We start from the raw sequence: 18,491 nt of genomic DNA, 5'->3' as shown, positions 1-18,491 counted from the left end.
ATGTTTCAATATGTGGTCTTTGAGATAGCATGTACATTGCTTCTTGACTGTGTCTAAATAGTCAATGTCAACAAACACCCATTATAGCAATATGCATTGACGCTATTATACTTCCTGCACTATTTATTTACATGCTCGTTTATTATTAGGTATCATTCTTGTTGCTCACTGTTAGGGGAGCTACTTTGAAACTGAAGTTTGTTAAAGGTATAGTTCTCCCAAAATAGATATTCTCACGTAATTTACTCTTATTTATTCTTTCTACAGCAGAACCAATACAAAGATTTTTAGAAGAATATCTCAGCTCTGTAGGTCCACACGGTGCAAGTGAATGGTGATTAGACGTTTGTAGCTACAAAAATCACATAAAGGAAACAGAAAAGTAAAAAAAAAACTAAAAATCTCCACTTTCACTTTTACATCAGAAATACACATATGGTGCCTGTTTAGTTTGACATCTGAAAGTGAAAGTTAAAGTGGAGATTTAGAGTAAAAAAGTACTTATAAATTGATCGGTTTCTCATCCACATCTATTATATTGCTTCTGAAGATATGGATTTAAACACTGGAGTCATAAGGATTACTTTTATGTATCCTTTATGTGATATTTGGAGCTACAAAGGTCTGATCACCATTCACTCGCATTTTATGGACATACAAAGCTGAGACATTATTCTGAAAATCTCTGTTTGTGTTCTGCTGAAGAAAGAAAGATGGCATGAGTGTGAGTAAATGATACGTTAATTTTGAATACAGCAGAACTACTGTCAAGCCACTGAAAGTGTTGAGTTTAAGTTATTAATTTAAAAAAACATTTCAAGACTGTCGATAACGATGGGTGTTTACATGACACGTACACAAAGTATCACACACGTTCCTTCCTAATGGTCAAATCCTTTCCTCTGTGTGCAACAAGTATTTATAGCACAATGAAATGTTTGTTAATGTATTTGACATCTGTAAAAAAGGAGGCATACAATGCTCAGAGCAAGAGCTTTTCCTTGATCCTGTTCAAGATATATAATTGCAGTGCAAAGGCTAATGTCAGAATTAAAGGTAATTTTGTAGAATCACCCACAATAGGAATAGGAAATAACAAACTAAGCATGAAATTGATGCGTATAGGACATAGGTGAGCCGATGTTGTTTAAAGACCCCATGGAATGGCTTGATGAGCCTTTATGCTTTAGTAATGTCAAAGCCATAAGTCGGTTGCAGGTGGTAGTAGAGGGAGGAACATTCTCATTCTAGACAGCATTTGACTGGACAAAGATAAAAAAATAAACATTTCCTAGAAGAGTAACACTGTACATTTCAAATGCGTATTTGTGCTAAAAGTGAATTTTGCATATACTGATGGCCTCAAAGCTAACACAAATGGACTAAAAACCACAAATCCCTCATTTTTATTTCATGGGTCTTCAAGAATTGTCTCCCTATCAATTCAAGAAATGGAATTTGAATTGAATTGGCCACACCCCACTGGATGTTGAATTTGAATTGGATTGACAAGATACAAATGTACTGAATTGCGATTAAAACACATTCAACACAGCTGCACAACAGAGGAATGTCATTAGTCCAAACAAGCAATTAAACAAAACAAATAATTACATCAGTTTTGACTAATTATGCCTGTTTATTCATGATTAGACATTAGTTCTCTAGACGAAGTTCAAAACAACCAAAACAATTAACTCAGCCATCATAACAGATTTTAATTTAGCTGTACAGCACCATATTGTGATCAGATTTGAGACTTTATGAAAATACAGAAATCACAGTTTGAGTCTATAGATTACAGTTAATGAGAGCACATTGGTCAGATGTTTCTTGCTGTAGCCATAAAAATGATTTCATTTTGTTAGATTTATGCTTAAAACAAGAAAACAAATATATATTTGGGTAACAAGAGTTAGAAAAATAAACTTGTGACTCCAGGGTTCGAATCCAGGGCATGCTGATTGACTCCAGTCAGGTCTCCTAAGCAATCAATTGGAATGGTTGCTAGTGTGGGTAGAGTCATGTTGGGTTAACCTCCTCGTGGTCGCCTCAATGTGGTTCTCGCTCTCGGGAATTGGGCATGCCAAATTGGGCAGAAATGCGGTGAAATCAACCCTAAAAAAGATATATTCTCTGAACACAAGTCTTAATTTCTAAAGCAATTTTGCTTCTCAAGTAAAATTATCTAGTTTTAAGACTGTTTACTGAAAAAAGACAAAAATACTTTTTTGGTAAATTGTGTTCATTTTGAAGTCACGATGTACAGTTGATATTTAATTTGAATAAACTGTATAAAAGTTACTGTTAAAAAACCCTGTCAAAGTATGGCAAACAGTAGCCTTGATATCCTGTAAATTTTTAATACAGTATTTTTTTTTACAGTATATGTTCTACATACATCAGCAGATTCAAACCGTAAAATACGTTCCTCCAAATTCCTGTGGCTTTCAAAATCCTAGTCTGACTTTCATGTCAGCGCAACTGTGTCCTGGACGTGACACTTATCCAAAATATTTACTTTTCTCTTTTTTCATATGAAATCCTGCACAAACCTGACATCAATAAACTTCCTGCTTCAGTCCAACCAAGGGAGGAGAAACTCTGGCTCCTTTTTGATGCATGCGTGTCCCTACGCCCAGAAGAAGGAAGATCTGATGGACAATTTTCCTTGTTGGGGCATGCATCTGCATGGAGAAAAACAGCTGTGACAATAAACATGCAATGAAAGAGACAGGAAAGAGTAGAAGAGCCTGTGTTCTCCCATAATGGGCCCTATTGTTCAACACATCAGGCTTTAACATGAAAGGAAGTGTTTGTGACAATCATATAGGGGTCATATAACAGGTTTATGTGAATGAGGAGGTTCAAAAGACTGAAAGTCACCAGTCTGGGTGTCTCTTTCAGTCGCTTTGTCAGATGTCCTGGATTTCTGTCGCTGTGGCTGTCAAGTGAGACGCTTCATGGCTAAAGGGTACAATGAAGTGCGAGAGACTTTGACCTTCACAGCTTCTAATTAGCTTTGGTGTGGACAAAGGGTTAATTGACGATAATTCTTATGAAAGTATGCCCAGGTCACAATTCATTGAATAAAGAAAAAGAAGTCTATTTGTAGGATGTTTTTGCATTGTGACATTATTTTCATGACAATTAAATAAGGTTTACTTGCACCCCACCCAAACCACCCCATTACATTCTTATTACTGTAATACAGTATTTTTCATTTATTACAGTAAAAATACAATTAGACATTTTTTAAATTAAATGCAACAAATACTATGATAATGTAATTATGAATACTTTACAATTTATATAATATATGATATTTTGCATTTTACATTACAGTAATGAGAATTGGGGGTAAATGTGCTTAATTATAATTAAAATGTCACAACACAAAATGAATGGTCCTAAAATATGCTATAATACAATAATTTGTCATAAACATAAATGTAACATCAAATACTACTATACTGTATAAATCATTTACAGTTGAAATAAAATCTATATATTTTTGCATTTAAGTAACAAAAATTATGGTTAAATGTGCATAATTATTATTAAAATGTCATGATCCAAAAATGAATGGTCGTAAAATAGGCTTCATTTTCTTGTTAAATATATTACATTGAGAGACTCTTGAGTTTTGCAACTCTTGACTTTTGAGACTCTTGTATGTGTGAGCATCACTGATTATACTCAGGCCATCTCCAATTTGTGCAGCAGGAGAGGTAGCTGACCTTGAGAGAAATGGAGAGAATTGACAGAAGGGAACATTGTTAACAAGGACTGGCCATATATCAAAGAGCCAATTTGGATCTCTTAATCCACTGGGGTTCAATTCTGGCCATGTGGACGTAGATCACTGCAGTTCAGGACATGTTACATGGCTAATGTCTGTCTGTTCGGTTCTGCATCCAGCCAGAAATGGTCCAGCTTGTTATTTACATAGAATGGAAAATAAAGCAGAAAGAAACGAGTTACAAAGCATACAGAAGCATGTGCACAATTACAAAGACAAGATCGCTTATTTACAGTTGTGTCATGCATTGTGCTAATTTCACACATTTTTATGCAATATGTAGCATTTATTCATCCTGTACACACGCTTACCCTAGTTAAATAACAACAACCCAGAAAAGCAATAACTGAATCATACAAGAGGTAACTTCAGCAGATTCTGACAGAGTTGGGCAAGCTACTCCAAAACTAGTAAAGCTAGCAAATAGTAGCTAAACTGAAAGCTAAGCTTTAGATAAATTAGCAAGCTACACTACAAGCTACACCCATTTAAGATACTTCATAGGCTACATCAAGTTTCGTTAAATATTTAAAATGATCAGTTTTTAATTTGATCTACAATCCCAATCCTAATTTGCGCCGTCTCCTTAGCAGAGGGAAGTTTGGCGAGGGGAATAAAATGAGCCGCCATAGAAAACCGGTCGATGACCGTGAGAATAACGGTCTTACCCGCCGACGAAGGGAGCCCGGTAACAAAGTCTAAGGCGATGTGCGACCAAGGTCGAGAGGGGATGGGGAGTGGTCTGAGAAGTCCAGAAGGAGGAGAGTTCCCAGACTTAGTCTGCGCGCAAACGGAGCAAGCAGCCACGAAACGACGCATGTCACGTTCCCGAGAGGGCCACCAAAAATGCTGGCGAATGGAAGCAAGAGTGCCCCGAACGCCGGGGTGACCAGCCAGCTTGGCTGAGTGGGCCCACTGAAGAACGGCCAGGCGAGTGGGGACAGGGACAAAAAGAAGGTGTTTGGGGCAGGTGCATGGCACGGGGGCGCGGGCGAGTGCTTGTTTAACCTGCCTCTCAATACCCCAGACAGCCGATCCGAGGATGCGTCCCTCAGGGAGAATCCCCTCGGGATCCGCGGGGACTTCTGAGGAATTAAAGAGGTGCGATAACGCATCAGGCTTGGTGTAAGAAATAATAAATTCAAAACGGGCGAAAAACAGGACGCTTGGCGGGACTGACGGGCATTAAGACGCTTGGCGGAACGAATATACTCAAGGTTTCTATGGTCGGTCCAAACGACAAACGGAACGGTAGCGCCCTCCAACCACTGGCGCCACTCGCCTAGAGCTAAGCGGATGGCGAGCAGCTCGCGGTCTCCCACATCATAGTTACGTTCAGACGGCGATAAGCGATGAGAAAAGTACGCGCAAGGGTGGACCCTGTCGTCAGTGGAGGAGCGCTGAGAAAGGATGGCTCCCACGCCTACCTCGGACGCGTCAACCTCGACGATGAACTGTCTAGAGGCGTCGGGAGTAACGAGGATGGAGCGGGACGTAAAATGGTTCTTGAGAAGATCAAAAGCCCTCTGGGCGAAACGGACCATTCAAAGCGGCGTCTTGACAGGCGTAAGGGCAGTCAGGGGAGGCCACTTGACAGAAATTACGGATGAAACGTCGATAGAAATTAGCGAAACCGAGCGCTGCAGCTCGACGCGTGATTTGGGTACGGGCCAATTAATAACCGCTTGGACCTTAGCGGGGTCCATTCTGATACCATCTTCAGAAATGATAGAGCCAAGAAAAGTAACAGCGGAGGCATGAAAAGTACACTTCTCAGCCTTCACGTAAAGGCGGTTCTCTAACAGACGCTGAAGAACGCGGCGAACATGCTGGACGTGAACTTGAAGTGACGGCGAAAAAATCAGGATATCGTCGAGGTAAACGAAAACAAAGATGTTCAACATATCTCTCAGGATGTCATTAATTAAGCCTGAAAGACAGCCGGGCGTTAACGAGGCCGAGCGGGAGAACCCGATATTCAAAGTGTCCTAGCGAGTGTTAAAAGCCGTTTCCACTCGTCCCCTCCCTAATGCGAACGAGATGGTAAGCGTTACGAAGGTCCAACTTAGTAAAAACTTGGCTCCCTGCAGGATCTCGAAGGCCGATGACATAAGAGGAAGCGGATAACGATTCTTAACTGTTATGTCATTCAGCCCTCGATAATCAACGCAGGAGCGCAAGGATCCGTCCTTCTTCTGAACAAAAAAAACCTGCTCCGGCGGCGAGGAGGAGGAGCGATAGTACCGGCAGAGAGAGAAACAGATAAATAATCCTCTAGGGCCTTACGTTCAGGAGCCGACAGCGAGTAAAGTCTACCCGAGGCGAGTGGTACCCGGAAAAAGCTCAATCTTACAGTCATACTGAACGGTGCGGCGGAAGAGAAGTGGCCGGGACCGACAGAACACCGCCCGCAGATCGTGATACTCCCCGGCACTCCGTCAAATCACCAGGATCCTCCTGTGAAGAAGAGACAGAGGAAAGGGGGAACAGCAGACATTAAACAATTCACATGACACGACACGTTCCAAGAAAGGATGGTATTCCTAGACCAATTAATAGTGGGGTTATGCAGAACTAGCCAGGGATGGCCTAAAACTATAGGGGTGAAAGGGGACTGAAAAATAAAAAAGAAATAGTCTCGTTATGATTACCAGAAACAGTGAGAGTTAAAGGTAGCGTTTCACGCTGAACCTTGGGAAGGGGACTACCGTCTAAGGCAAACAGGACCGTGGGCTCATCTAACCTCTTTAGAGGGATATCATGCTCTCGTGCCCAAGTCTCGATCCATAAAGCAGCCCTCGGCCCCAGAGTCAATCAAAGCGCTACAGGAGGCAGAAGCACCGGGCCAACGGAGATGGACAGGTAGGGTAGTGCAAGACCTCGAAGGAGAGACCATAGTAGTTAGCGCTCACCAGTAGCTCTCCCTTTACTGGTGAGCACTGGCTTTACCGGGCAAGAGGAAACAAAGTGGACAGCAGAACCGCAGTAGAGACAGAAGCTTGATAATTCTTAGCTCCCTCTCCTTAGCGGATATCGCGGATGCCCCCAGCTGCATGGGCTCGGAAGCCACGGTGCCGGAGGAGGATGGTAGCACTGAGAAGGGGAAATAGTGGTAAAAGCGAAGTCCTTTCCACGAGTCCGGTGAAGCAGGTCGAGCCTTCTCTCAATCCGGATGGCGAGCTCGATCACAGAGTCAACACTCGAGGGAACCTCTCGGGAGAGAATCTCATCCTTAACCTCCGCGCAGAGTCCCTCCAAAAAACGAGCGAGTAAGGCCGGCTCGTTCCAATCACAGGAGGCAAGGGTGCGAAACTCAATGGAGTAATCGGTGACGGATCGCATACCCTGACGAAGTGAAGACAAGACCCGTGAAACTTCCTCACCGAAAACAGAGCGGTCGAAGACCCTTATCATCTCTTCCTTAAAGTCTGAATAACGGTTGGTGCATTCAGCCTCCGCCTCCCAGATCGCTGTTCCCCACTCGCAAGCCCGTCCGGAGAGGAGAGATATCACATAGGCGATGCGTGCTCTGCACTGGGAGTAAGTAGAGGGCTGAAGAGAAAACACAACGTCACACTGAGTGAGGAACGCGTGGCATTCAGTAGGCTCACCAGCGAAGCATGGGGGGTTATTAATCCTGGGTTCAGGTGAGCCGGAGGGTTGTGAAACGGTGGCTGAGTCAAGGCGAAGAAGGTGTATCTGCTTGGTGAGATCGGTGACCTGAACAGCCAGGGCTTCGACGGCATGACACGCAGCAGAGAGCTCCTCTTCGTGTCTGCCCAACATAGCTCCATGGAACTCGACAGCCGAGTGGAATGGATCAGGAGTCGCTGGGTCCATCTTGGTCGAATTCTTCTGTTGTGAGGGTAGGTGAGGACCCAAAAGCGAATTAACAAAAGGAGTCTTTTAATGTAGGTTCAAGTTGCCAATAATGAAAAACATAAATCTCTCCTTGAGAGAATAAAAGTGAACATAAACAACCCACAGAGTGGGCGATGCAAAAAACAGAAAACTTCTTAATACGCTGAGAGGCGAAACAATGTAGCAGCCGAGGGTAGCAGTGAGCGGCAACTGGCTGTAGGTCTCCCCCAGGGTTGACAAGGGTCGAGGAAGCAATAGTGGTAGTCCGCTTCTCTCGCAGCGCCAGGAGAGCTGGACAGAATACAAATAACGGGTGTTAGGAGTGAACAGGTAGTTATGTGAGGCGGATGCCTACAGGACAGGACTGGACAGCGACAAACCGGACAGAGCATGTATTCCTAGGAGAGAGAAACTCAAGTGAGAATTCGACAAAGGAAGCAGCGAAAACAGAGAAAGAAGTAGAGAAGACAATCACAGGAAAACGGGAACAGGTGGGAAGAGAATTAGCGGAGTATTCAGGGAAGATAGGGAACAGCTGGAGAAGGAGAGAAGAGGGAAAGGAGAGGTAACGAAAGAGGACAGCAGAGGGCGACAGAGTAAAGAGAAAGAACAGGGACAAGACATACCATGACAAAACATAACACGACATAACACCTAAGCCTACTGCACGTGTTTGTAAGAAAACAAAATCAGTCTGAAATGTAGTTTTGCTATTATCTAAAATGACACCGCTTTGGAGCTGCTCTGTCCTGTGCTTTGCTGTTCCAGTCAGTAATGCCACTACTAATGGCTGTCACATTGGAGCTGTGGCAATAACTATGTTTACACATGACATACATTTTGCCCGCAAGTGAGGGTACTCTTGCGATTAAATCTCAGCTGTGGTCCAGTTACAATCCATATGGCTTGCCTACAAAATTTGGCCAGCCAAGAGAAGAAATTTGTTGCTCCGAGGTTGCTCTTCACAGATCAGGAGCTGTAAAGGAGTTCTCAGTAATGATAGACTTTCTTTCAGAAGTTTCTCAAAAATGTCTAACTAGAAACAATTATAAACCAAAAGCGAAAATTGCTTACATCAAATGCAAGTGAATAGCATTTAGAATATTTGGTCTCGAATCAATTCAATACTGATACTGACTTCTGACTTTTGATTGCAGACTTTGGTATCTTGGCAAATCTGAGCATAGTTTAAGACATTTAAGTCTCTATTTGCTCTCCATTTAATCTCATTGCTTTCTAGAAGAAACTATTGTTATATAAAGCTACTGAAAGCAATGTTAGCCATCTTGGACCACTTTAACACCAAATTAGACAAAGCCCGGCTGCCACCTATGGATATGTCAATGTCAACAAACCAAAAACACACAAAATGATTGACAGACAGAGAGGTTCCTCCAAGGTTTCTAATTGGCTTTTGTAGGGGTTTTCAAACTGGGGTTCGAGGACAACCAAGGGGCTGCCAAGGGGTGCTAAGGGGTCTGTAGAAAATTTCAAAGAAAGAAAAAGAAAAAAGAAAATGTGTAAAATTATCACAGATAATATTTTTTACATTTATTTTGGCTATAGTACAATCATTGACAATATAAAAACACTTTTTTAATGTCACACTTACGGTGCATTTAAAAAATATTTGTTCTCTTTATACCATTCGTATATAGCAAACTTAGGAGGGGGTCCCTCACAAGGTGATTGTCATATTTAGGGGTCCTTGTCATTAAAAAGTTTGAAAATCCTAAGCTACAGTAACATGTGCGAGCCATACACATTCTTATCTTTTTTTTTTTTTTTTTTTGCCATTTAAAGGGTCTATACTGGGGCTGCCTCAGTGAAAAGTATGATTTCTCAAGAAATGTATTTCAGTGATATTGTCAGGTTGTAAGTACATTTTATGTGAAAGAATTCACAGCAGATTTAAAGAGATCTCATTTAGGAGTCTTCCCTGAAAGTTTCTTGAGTTGCTAAACAGTTTCCACATTTCCCTATTCATAGTTTTAAAATTCAATTTGTGGCTGTGTTCATATCCAGAGCAGGACTGATTTTGAACCCACAGTGACCCCATCAAACACAGGACAAGACACAGGCCTTTCCAACCTCTAACAGTTGCTACAGAAATGAGCAGAGACCAAATCAAGGCAAGGCAAAACAAATAAACAGATTAGACTGCATTAGCTCTGAACACTTGCGTGGATCCTGTGACAACAGGAACAACTCTTATAAATTGCAACGGCAAAACAGAATCACAGCAGTGTCTTATGATGTTCAATATTTGTTGTCATACAGCAGGCCCACAGCCCCTTGAACAGTCACTGAAAATGATATGCTCCAAAACCTCCTTATAGTGGCCTCATTGTGTCAGCACGACAGATAGTAGATTCCCCTGCGTTATGTTGGATGCGTTCTGTTTCTGTGTAGTTCTAGTAAAACCTGCGCTGAGCAGATAGACTGAAGACTTCTTGTATCCATTTAAGTCCCCATATGGCTGGAAGCTGCAGCGCTCTAGTGAGCTTACTCCAGATCTGTTCAGGTTTTTATTTGGTAATGTGTAACCTCTGCAATAACTGTGGCAAGGTATGATTTGTATTTCTGTCCTTGTTGTAAAGACAAGCCAGATGGCCATCCTGCTGAGTGGGAACAATCTGTGAGACAAGTGATGCGTCACTATGGTAAAGTCTCTAGAGGTATCCATGAGGATGGTCTTTTAAATTTTTTGAATCCAGCTTTTTCATATCTAGAAAACACATTTAATACAATTACATATATACAGTAGTGGCTCCAAAAAGTATTTGCACACTCAAAGGGATAGTTCACCCAAAATGTTTAATTCTCTAATCATTTACTCACCCTCATGCCATCCCAGATGTGTATGACTTTCTTCAGCAGAACACAAACAAAGATTTTCAGAAAAATATCTCAGCTGTGTAGGTCCATACAATGCAAGTGAATGGTGACCAGAACTTTGTAGCTCCAGAAATCACATAAAGGAGGAAAAGTATTCCATATTACTCAAGTGTTTAATTCCATATGTTCAAGAGCAATATAACAGGTGTGGGTGAGAAACAGAACAATATTTAAGTCCTTTTTACTCTAAATCTCCACTTCTGATGAGAAAGTGAAACTAAACATGTGACTTTCAAATCTAAAAGTAAAAGTGGAGATTTAGAGTAAAAAGGGAACTTAAATTTTGAACTTTATCTCACCCACACCCAGGGCTGCAGTTAGAAATTCTTGTGCCCAGTACAAAACAAATTCAGCGGGGCCCCTTCCAGTATTTTGCTTTTTGTCAAATGTTTTGCTTGAAAAGTGTGCATATAACATCTTTCTTTAAAAAGGCCACTTTGATATGTTGGTATAAAATGCAATGATATTCATGCATTTTTAAATGTGTTTTAAGTGGTAAAATGCTTTTTTATGGCCACTGTATTTCAAAAGGGTGCATTTTGCCAGGAAGGATATTGGTTTGTTGGTGCTGGAACAACATAGCAAGCAACCTTCCAGATTTTAGGGTTCGGTCTAGGCCTGGGTTTAAGAATAACATTATCAACCATTGATTTCCCTCTTATCTTAGGGGTAATTAATAGATACCATTAAGCTTGGGTTATTTGGGACATATGCTTGTTGATATATGTTTTATTGTACTAAGCATGACATTAGAGCGCCACTTGGTGGATATGGCATATATTTTACAACACTTTTCATTTGCATTATTGTAAATGCTTATTGATTTCAACAAACAGCCCTTGACTATTTATCTGATCGAATGTAATCAATCATTATCGCTGGTGTAGAGAAATGACAATAGAAATCTCTGTTTGTACTTATTAAATATGACTTTGAGAACTATGGGTTAAAATATGTTCTTGTTTGTGCATTAAACTACACAAAGCTTTGCATCACACCCTGTGGGTCTACTAGAGGGAGCAGGACAAAATATATTTAAAGATAATGCATTGTGCCAAAATTTAACTGATGTTGTTTTTAATTTTAGACATCAAAACTGGTGTAAACAAATAGACTGATTTATTTTTGAACAATGCCAATGGGTGTCTAGGGTTTGATAACCATAAAATGCCCTTCTAAAACGATGGGCAATCTGAATGGGTACACTGCCATGGAAAGTATAGATTTATAGCGCCTTTCACAACACACATTGATTCAAAGCAGCTTTACAGAAGATCAGGCATTAACAGAAGATAAAACCGTAATGTCTATGAGTCATCTGCGATCTGTCAATTGTGAATTGTTTTTAAAAATATGTAATTAAATAATAATTGTATTTATAACCCCAGTGAGCAAGCCGAAGGTGACTGTGGCAAGGAACACAAAACTCCATAAGATGTTGGTAAATGGAGAAAAATAACCTTGGAAGAAACCAGACTCACTGTGAGGGCCAGTTCCCCTCTGCCTAACATCATGAACATAATGCCAGTATTACTTATGTATAGTGCAAGTCATGGTTTAAAATATTTTAAATAAGTGGTAAGGGCCAGTGTTTAAAAAAAGATTTTGTATGAACTGTAAGATTAATGACCAATGTCTTTGAAGTTCATCCTGGATTAAGTGCAGAAGTTCACATAGATGCAGTTGTCCTTGTTAGTTGGCTGATGAAGTGTTTTGTTGGCAATTCATTGATAGTCTATGTATTCCATTTCAAGAGTGTAGTCCATCATTAGACCGAGGTGATGCAGGCAGAGATCAGTTAGGTGCATCGCAGTTCAACCTGGCCAGTAATTTCGGTGAGGTCTATCCCAAGTCCAAGGTTCAGGCAATGGCATATGAAGTATCCCATGTCTTATGGTTGGAGTTGGCATCAGTTCATCCTCTGAAGTCCATCAGTCTATCATAATAGACTGAAGTCTATTGAAGGGCCTTGCACTCTGGTGCACGTTGGGGCTGCTGTGCCAGGGGAATGTCACTCCAAAAATGTTTTGTTGCTTTTTTTAGCACTTAAATGTTGTTAAGAGTGTATCACAGTGTAAAACATGACATTTCCTGTTACCAGTAAGTGGCGCTATGACTATAACTGAATATTGGCACATAGATGTATTCAGGCTTGGACTTTTATCAAACATGTGAAGTTTGCGGCAGATTGGACATTGTATGTATGAGTTATAACAACTTCCTCTTTCATGGTGAAACATCAAATTTTGTCAGACTGTCACGTCCACGGCGTGCAGTGAAAACTCAAAAGCTTAGCAATTTATCATCACCAAGGCCTTTAGATTGGAAGAACCAAATATGAAGTAGATCTGATTAAATTACTAGCGGGAGTTAGTTAAAATACGAGGCCTGGAAATAGCAAAAACTGAGCACAAACTGAAGAGAAAAATCTAAATGGCTGACTTCCTGTTGAGTTTAGGGCATGGGTCAAAGAGACCCATTTTTGTAGGTATTGCCATGCTACACATGTTGACCGATTTTCATATGTGTAGGTGAAACGCAGCACAAAGCGCACATCATTGAAAGTTTGTAGGTGGCGCTATCATGCCATTTTGCCACACCTAATTCAGAAACCCATATCAGATGTAAATTTTCGCCACTTCTGATGCATGTGCAAAGTTTTCGAGTATGTTTAGGCCCTCAAAAATGTGATTCATTTGGGAAAAAAATGTACTAATAAAAAATGCCTAGAAGAACAATAGGGTCTTGTGGATTTTGATATTCTTGGATCTATTAACAGGCCAGAATTTAGTGATCGTAATGAACGTGATGGAATATAGCGTGTCAGAAGGTCACTTAAGTTCAGCTGAGCTAGACCATTCAATGTGTTAACACAATGAAACGATGATAAAATGGGGCAAATATGATCATATTTATTGGTTCTCGTTAGCACTCTGGCTGCTGCATTTTGAACCAAATGCATAATGCCCAAGAAAAATCTCTTAAAGAAATGTTAGTGTTTCAACAAGTTAAACTATTGTAATATTAATTATATTAATAGTTATTATTATTATTATTATTATAGCCCCAAAAATAATTTTGACTCATCCTCGCTTATTAAAAAAGTGGTAACATAGGGCACTTGCAATGGAAGTGAATGGGGCCAGTCCATAAACATTAAAATAGTTTCAAAATTGCAGCCACAAGACATAAATGTTATGATTTTAGTGTGATAAAATCACTTACTAACCATATCTGTGTAAAGTTACATTACATCCATTAAGGGATTACAAGGTTTTGTTGTCAGGACAACCACATTGTAATATTGAATATTACTTTACAAAGATAAAGTTAGCAAGTGATTTTTTTACTTGAAATGCTGCTGGATCCCACTGCTACATTTCTGTTGATATAATCTATGTAATTTGTGAGTGGATACATTTATGCCAGATCTACACTTGCAACAAGTGATTTTTATCACACTAAACATTCCTATAATTGTGCACTAAATATTATTGGGCAACTCATCAACTCAAATCATGCAGCTTGTTGAGGAGAGGTGTGCTTTAACTTTTCTAAGTGATTATACTTAAAACGTTTGCCTGGAGGATGAAATTGGTGCAATTGATACCAATCGTCTCAATTTAAGCTGGCGATGCTTTTGGGAAATGCAAACCTGAGCATGTAAGCAACCACACAGTAACACATTAAAAACAGATCAGAACAGCTTAGCAACTACTTAGCAACACCCTGGTAACCATTCACAACACTACATCATTGCATGCATCACATTTTACATGGGCAAGCACCAGTCACATTTTCTTACAAAAGTGTAAAACCTAGTTAATAGATGCAGCTGTTTAGGAAAGTTCCACAGCCTAAGACGCAATTCAAACTTCATCCACCCCCGAACTTGAATACCAACTGCAAGCCTCCCCAGCATCTGCAGCATACTTATTCATGTATTCAGGCATTCTAAAATACCCATGTCTTGCCACGGCAATTACCAGCCCATCTTTCCCACCCCGCTGTCCACTGCCAGCCTCAAATCGTCCCTCTGCTAAAGGATAAGTATTCACCCCAGGGTCAGGGCATTTAAAAATACTCACAAGAACATATTTAACAACAGTGCTGCTGACCCTGACTAATTTTCTAAATATTGGAAAATTCTAATTCCTGAATGGATTTATGCATGGCTGGGATTTAAGTTTAGGCCAAAGTCTAAAGGATCAAGTTTAAATAGGGTGACGCATACAGTTTTGATTTGATTCTGAGCGGCTATGACCCAAGACAAACATGAACCGAGAAATCTATTATGTGATATTTAGTGGTGAATTGACCTTAATCACAAGGTTTGTTATGAAATTGTGGTTGGAAGCGTCAGTATGAAGGTCTGTAAAACAAGTTGGATTTGAGACACCCACAGGTTCAAATATTAGGTTTTAAAAGATTTAATGAATAAATCTACCCTATAAGAGAAAATATAATTTTCAATTACCAATTGATTGTAATTAACCGAAGGGATATTAAAAGGGACATGAAATGAAAACTAGGTGTGTGGATCTCACTTTTGGTCACAAAATACACAGAACGAGCCAAAATAAATAATTTATGTGCTTAATAAGTATTGACTTGCGTGTACAAATATTTATTGTACAAGTTCTCAAATTTATATCTGTAAGCTCTTGAGTTTTGCAACACTTTTACCATCCAGCTTCATAATTCTTAATTCATTACTCGCCATTGGCTTATAACAGCCATATTTTAGTCACATAGCTTGAAATGTAGTCGCATATGCGAGTGATTTACTCACTTTGTAGAAGGCTGCTTTTTCAATTTTTCACTTTTATACAACATTATAAGCATGATTAATTAATTCTACGAGTTAAAGCAACAAATTACAAAGGATTTCTGAGATAAAGCAAGTATTAAGCAATATTCTGCTGCTCATGATCTCATCATGGTAACAATCATGACATGACAAGAGTCTTCATCTCATGTGAGTGTGCATCATTTTGAAAATATTTTTCAAGAATATGTTTCCTTTCTTTCTGTTTCAAAGATGAGCATTTAGCAAAAACAAGAAAATCACTTTAGTCTCAAAGAAAGTGCATTTAGATTAGGATGTTCTGTAGGTTGAATTAATGGAAATGTGGATAGAAGAAATGACCATTGAACAAGTGCATTATTTCCTGTAGTGGCCTACTCAAATCAATATGATCACTGATTGAATGTATGTTTCAAGGGTCTCTACTGAAGCCATTTTTAGGTATTTTAAAATAAAGAGACTCATTCCTGTTCATCTGAATCCAGGAAATACATATTTGTTGCACTTTTGCTGACTGCACACCTGGTGAGGCAAAGAAAAAGTTGTGGATTCTTCTGACTCAAGTGCCTCCACATCATGTTTCATTGGCAATGAAATGAATCAATTTTGAATTTGCATATTTGATATACCAGAAGGTCGGGGGTTCAAGCCCCAGCACCACCAAGATGCCACTGTTGGGCCCTTGAGCAAGGCCCTTGACTCCAGGTTGCTCCAGGGGGATTGTCCCTGTAATAAGTGCACTGTAAGTCGCTTTGGATAAAAGCGTCTGCCAAATGCATAAATGTAAATGTAAATGCATTATACCTGAAACCTATCCATTATAAAAATTATTTTTCTTAATCAATATTTGGTCTTGTATTCCATTAAAATATCTAAACACCCTTGAAACGAGATACATTTGCTTGAGAAGCAAAAATGCATACGATATGAAGAATCTTTCAGAGAATACAAGGGATAGTTCACCCAAAAATGTTATTTCTCATCATTTACTCCCGCCACGCCATCCCAGATGTGTACATTGTTCCGCTGAACACAAATAATGGTTTTTAGAAGAATATTTCAACTTTTTAGGTCCATAAAATGCAAGTGAACAGGTGCCAAATTTTTGATGCTCCAAAAAGCACAAAGGCATCATAAAAGTTATCCACATGACTCCGGTATTTCTATCCATATCTTCATAAGTGATATGATAGGTGTGGGCAGGGGTGGACTGTCCATAGGGAAAACCAGGACATTTCTCGGTGGGCTGGCTACGAAACAGGATCGAACGGGTGGCGATAAGATGAAACGGGACGTGACTGGCTGAAGAGGGCTGCAAAATGGCGACCCTCTATGCCAAAGGGGCTGCGCTATGCAGAAATGGACAGGGAGACAGGGACATCCTTTTTTTAAGCTTTTTTGCTAGAAATTCTTCTCCCTGACCAGTATGTATGAATAATGTGAATTACCACAATAAAAAGAAGAATGTGAAAGTGAATGTTAAAGTTAAAGTTGAGATTGACTAAGCAGGGAGGATAATTTGTGGTAAAAAGGACTTAAATATTGATCTGTTTCTCACCCACACATATTATATCGCTTCAGAAGACATTGATTTAACAACTGGAGTCATATGGGTTACTTTTATGTTGATTTATGTGATTTTTGGAGCTTCAATTTCTGGCACTCTTTCACTGCATTGTTTGGGCAAAGAAATTTACTAAAAACTAAATATCTTAATTTATTTTCTGCAGAAGAAAGAAAGTCATACAAATTTGGGATGGCATGAGGGTGAGTAAATGATGAGAGCATTTTGGGGTGAACTATCCCTTTAAATGTATTTTGTAACTCCATTGGCAAACAGTTTTTTAAACATAAACCTTTGGAAAGTTTTTATGCTTAAGCCAAGAACAATGGGGTAAGAAAAATAAACTTATTTCAAGATATATTATTTGAAAACAAGACTTAGTATCTTTCATCTTCATCTTGCTTCTCAAGTAAATTAATCTTGTTTTAAGGATGTTTCGATATTATTACTGTAAAACAAGATTTTTTTTTCATTCTTTCTTTCTTTTTTTGCAGTGTGACTGGTATGGAGAGGAATGTTATATGATTTGATATACAGCTAAAGCCCTCAAATGTCATGGTACACCTACACGCATTATCTTAGAATACAGTATGTGCACCAAGTAATATCAGAGTCTCGGTTGTCTCTTATTCCATATTCCTCCTATTTTCCGCATGGCGAGGCCTGGAAAATTGACTCAGCAATGTTTCCATGCAAAGTGGGTTCACTTTCACATTAACATATATAGGGATGTGTGGGGTTATCAAAGTGGGATGCCGGTTAGCCATTGTGTTAACATTGAAGTTATTGTCAACGCACGGCAGAAAGACAGTAAGTGAACAGTAAGCTACCATTCGCCTCGCTGTTTGTCTGCATCTCTCTGTCACACACATGCAAACACACTGTGTGAGATGCCACGACATTTAAGCCAATATGAGACTGTGTTTGTTGAGTATGCGATGAATCTGATGTCATAACTGTCAGAACAAAAACACAACGTTATGTTTATTATGGTGACGAATTTTTGGGTTACCATTATGGTTAAGAGTGGAGCTTGATCTTATTTGATATCAAACATGCTCATCGAAGAGCAATTGCTGTGCTAACCATAGCATAGTTAACAAGCTGCACAGTAGTGCTTCACATCAGCATCTATTTAGCATACTAACATTCATCGTCACCATTGAATATAAAGAACTCAAAGGTTCATTTGAGCTACTTTGACATGTCTAATTGTGTTGGGTTTACCTAATTCAACAAGGTTCCCTCCTCACAAAGTATTTGAGTTGAGATTCCATGTTAATGTTCAGTTAAGGAAACTTATTTCAAACATGTGGAACCACTGTTCATGATTGAATCAAGTTAGTAATAATTATTTTGAGTGGTGCAGAAATGACTTCACATAAACTTTACCAAAAGCGCCTTTTACACTTTTTGAAGAAGATGCAAAAATTTTGGAATAAGGAATATTGCATGTTATATACAACTCAAGCAACTTAAACAACATAATAAAGTCAACTCTAAGTGTGATTCCTGACACAGTTCCAGTATAACTAATATTTTGGCCAAAACTATGATTA

The 18,491-nt window shown here is 39.5% G+C and overlaps 1 long non-coding RNA gene across 1 annotated transcript; it reads right to left on the bottom strand.

The window, feature by feature from the left end:
- Positions 1-1,942: 1,942 nt before the first annotated feature.
- LOC127653663 (uncharacterized) lies at positions 1,943-3,052 on the bottom strand. The gene is made up of 3 exons (XR_007971855.1): positions 2,887-3,052; positions 2,556-2,687; positions 1,943-2,118 (listed from the first exon to the last, which is right to left on the bottom strand). It is a non-coding gene; the product is annotated as an uncharacterized LOC127653663 (long non-coding RNA).
- Positions 3,053-18,491: the final 15,439 nt, after the last annotated feature.

Source organism: Xyrauchen texanus, chromosome 13 (assembly GCF_025860055.1).
Source record: "Xyrauchen texanus isolate HMW12.3.18 chromosome 13, RBS_HiC_50CHRs, whole genome shotgun sequence".
NCBI classification, from domain to species: domain Eukaryota; kingdom Metazoa; phylum Chordata; class Actinopteri; order Cypriniformes; family Catostomidae; genus Xyrauchen; species Xyrauchen texanus.
The sequence above is the reverse complement of the archived record's forward strand: the minus strand, read 5'-3'. Positions and strand labels throughout refer to the sequence as shown.